Below are 4,337 nucleotides of genomic sequence, written 5' to 3'. Positions count from 1 at the left end.
CCCAAAGAATGCAGCAGATGTAAGCCCCCACATCCCTTGACAAGTGCAGGCATTTATATAACACTGTCTCTCGCTCATCTGCAAGAACATCCGACTTAGGTACACCATGAGTCGTGCCAAATGCCTCTGTAGAATTGACCTCTCTGCCTCAACTTCTGGGTCTTCATGATCCCTGTTGGCCCATGTTCCTCAGGGAGAGGCTCTTCCCTTTGCCTTGCCTGATGGCGATTAGCCCTTCTTCTCCTCCTCAGTTGCATGGCAGCCATGAAAAAGGCAGTGTTGCCTCCTGCCTCCATTCTGCACTCCTCCAGTCTGCACTCCTCCTCGTCTCTGTGGAAAAATTGAACATAGACATGATTGAACATTACCCTGCACTCATCACCTTCCATCACCAAGCTAGGCAGTCATTGTGAAGCCTTTGGGCTGCCCTCATTCCAGCATTCCATCCCCAGATCCTACCTTGCAGCTGTCACACAGCCTTCAGAATCACTAGAAGTTGATCCTCACATCCCCATCCCCCACTCTAAATACCCAACGCCCCACACATGGCAGCGCTTTCACAAAGGGGGTTGGATCTGGATGAATACAGCCAGTTGATATAAGCCTCAGTCAGGGCACTGTCAGGCTGCCTCCTTTGGAGTAGGCTAGAGCCCAGCCTTGCACTAATGTAATGACTGTAATTGTTGAGTCATGTAAATCCTGACTTTCTCAGCTGTAGTTGTGGGGGGTTTTTGGAGCATTTTGCATTTGTACTTTAGCCATTGACCTCTATAGATGGATCCTTCCAACTGTTGTGCATTCCTATGGGAGGGACAAATGGCCATTCAAGCCCAGCCAACATTTGGCCCCAAGTCGCGATTGCTTCTCTCAAGAACCCGCACCATGAATTATGGTGCCCAAATTCTTCAATTGGTATTTGAGTCTTCCTAACATGTCTCAGCTGAGCCTTGTTCTCCATGTCCTGAAGCAGATATTATTAGGGTGCCCCTTCAATCGGAATAGAAGTGCAGTAGTTGATTCCTTCAACAAGCCGTCAGACCCCACCTCTGGCGATTTAAAAAAAAAATTCCCCCCCAGGTTATTTTTCAACTGTGTCATTCCATCAGCTGTCAAAATGGTGCTATTCCACTTCCATAATGTGACCAGCTTCCAACACCACCTCCACCCCTGACCCCGTGACCATCCAAGTGCCTCCCATCATCTTGCAAGAGGATCATGTGCAGGTTTCCCTCCCTCTGATCACTCTCCTGCCTCCCCTTCTAACCCTGGAGCCCATCGTAATTCTTGTACATAGCCCTGTCCTCCCCTCAACTGTTTTTTGTGGATGTTCTGATATCCCACGTTGACCTCGCCCCTGCCCATCTTGAGACCCTATGCACAGTGACCTACTGAGACCTCCCACCATGAAACCATCGAATGCCACCCTCTTATTTACCCATTGCTTATTTACTGGCTGCAGATGCCTCCCCTGCCACGACAGTACCATCTGCAGCCCAGTACCAAGCCACCAACCTCCATGACCAAAATGTGTGAGAGACTAACCACGCCCTGCACACCATGCTGTGCACGACTGACACAAGACAGACAGGTCCTCCTCCTCCCTGGACTGGGGCCAGGACATGCGTGTGAGGCACAGCCTTGTAGCATGATGCCCACTGCCCCAGGACTGTCTCTGCTTTCTGGCCCTGACTACATTCATAAGATGCAAAGGCATGCAAATGCAGTTCCAGGCATGGCACAGCCGGAAACCCGCCATGGAAGTCAGGAGTGGAAAATTAATCCATTTTTATGCTGGAGTGAAACTGATTTTTGGCTGCACTCTGAATTTTCAGGTCCTGCCAGCCACGTCACATGCTGCTGGCAGGACCAGTAAATCTTGCTAAGTTATGTGAGGGTGTTTTGGTCAGGCGCATTTTCGTGACTGCTGTAAGGGGGAGAAAGGGTGTGAGGGGTTGGGTTTTAGAGGCGAGGGGGTTGGCCATCTTGGGGGTCCAGATTGGCACAGAGGACCCCCCCCACAACTTAGTAGGTACCCCCTTTTCCTGCCCACCTTGCAAGCTGGTTACTTTCCTTCCGCCTTCCACAGTCACACATCTTAAAGAGGCAGAATGAGGTTCTTAAGTGGCCATTAATTAACTGCTTAAGGCCTCAATAGGCCTAAGGGTGGGCAAACTGCCTGATATCTTACCCACCCCAATAATATGGGGGTCAAGTCAAGGTTGGGCATGAAGTTGGTCACCTGCTTTATTTCACTGGGCCCAAGCCTTCTAATAGGCCAGCAGAGGGGCTGTAAAATTCACCCCAAGATTATGAACAATCTGGATCAGTCTTAGACAATTGCCAGGGAGAGGGTTGGAGTCGAGGCTAGAGAATGGAGTTTGTGACGGGGCCATAGGTCAAGGATTATGGGGAACAGGCAGGAATGTGGAATTAAGGCCAACATCAGATCAAGCAGGGTCTTCTTGAATGGTGAAGCAGGCTCCCATTCCTATTTCTTATTTTTTTGTGCTCATATTGCTTCAGCCTTCCCAATAATTAATTGAAGAAAATTTCTGCTTATGCAGCACTAAATATGAGACAAGTAGTCGGTTAATTTAGAAGTAGTGGAGGAGCTAAGAGATATGTGCTGATGAGGTACAGCTGGGTGTTGCTAGCAGACGTGTGGAACCCGATGTGTTTTCAGATGATAACACCAAGGGCAGCATTATAGATGAAAAATAATAAGTGAGGAGCAGGCTCAATCCAGATTTTCTGAATGGCAAAAGGAATTGTTAATATGTATGTTAAAAAAAGGACCTTTTAACTTCAATTGCATTCAGGAGTGTGGAATACATGAGAAATTAAATGGCAAAATTCAAACGAGACTAGAATGTGCGTTTTTTTTTTGGAATGCAATGTCCATTTACAGTATCAAAAGAAGGCTTGATTAAATTGGAAGAAACAGCAGAAGAAGAAGCTTCTTCATTTCTTTTTGACAACGTGGTGCTCTGGAACCGATTCTCTCTCGCCTCGAACCTGTTTTAATGCTGTCAATTAAGAGGTACACCAGCTGGGTCTGGAGTGAATCCTTTTCAAAAAGAGAGGTTGTAACTTGAAGCCATCTGAGAGCACCTATGAAACTACACAACTTGAGGTTGGAAAAATGCTGCACAGAAAATTGCTTTTTAAATGCTGTGGTTGTTATGTGGATTAAATTTTGCATTGTCCATGGTAAAGTTTTCTTGGCTCCCCTGAGTGCCCCTCACACCACGTCCCCACTGTTTGCAATGGAGTTGCTCTGCAATTCTGCCCAAATTTTCACTCGCAGCAGTGAGGACAATTCCTACTGAATGTTTCCATGTCAGCAACAAAATAAGTTGAAGACATTATTTTTTCCTTAAACAATAGGAGTTCTTTGAACAACATCCCCTACCACACTTCAGAATTCCATTTCTTTAAAATAGGTTGGAGAGAAATCAATAGGACATCCCATTACAAAGCTATATGATTCCTGTGTTTTGTACATTGCAATTTATGTGTCAAACTTTGACGCTATAGTTACACTTTGGAGCCAAACATACGCATGCAAAATTTTGGTGTGACCTGATTAGAGCTAATGATCTTTTCATTTAAAAAAAAGCAATAAATCATGACTGAAGAAGCAGGGAAATTAATAATGAAATCTAAGCTGAGCTTCCAAACCCATATTCTCTCCATCACCAAGACTGCCTTCTTCAGCTGTTATAACATCACCTGCCATTGCCCTTGCCTCTGCTTATCTACTACTGAAACCTTCATCCATGCTTTTGTTACTAACAGACTTGACTATTCTAACAGTCCACTGGCCAGCCTCTCATCTTCCTTTCTCTATAAACTTGAGCTCATCCAAAACTTTGCTGTCCATATCCCAACCTGCACCAAGTTAGCACATCCCTGTTTGTGGACTTACATTGGCTTCTGGTTCACCAATGCCTCAATTTTAAAATTCTTACCCCTGTCTTCAAATCCTTAAAGGTGGCACAGCAAGGTGATAAGGTGGTTGAAATGCAAATGGATTACTTGGGTTTATAAATAGAGGAATCAAGTATAAAATCAAAGAGATCCTGCTACAACTTTATAAACCACTGTTTAGGCCTCAGCTGGAATATTGTGAACAATTCTGGGTACTCCACATCAGGAAAAATATAAAGGCCTTAGAAAGGGTTCAGAGGATACTGACTGGATTTTTACCAGGATGAGGGACTCAATTAAGAGGAGAAGATGGAAAACTCATAACTATTCTCCTTGAAACATTAAGAGGTGACTGAATAGAGGATTTCAAGATGTTCAGAGGTTTTGATATTTGCAGATGTCATATT

The sequence above is a fragment of the Cetorhinus maximus genome, chromosome 2 (genome assembly GCF_964194155.1).
Source record: "Cetorhinus maximus chromosome 2, sCetMax3.hap1.1, whole genome shotgun sequence".
NCBI classification, from domain to species: domain Eukaryota; kingdom Metazoa; phylum Chordata; class Chondrichthyes; order Lamniformes; family Cetorhinidae; genus Cetorhinus; species Cetorhinus maximus.
Note: the sequence above shows the minus strand (reverse complement) of the source record.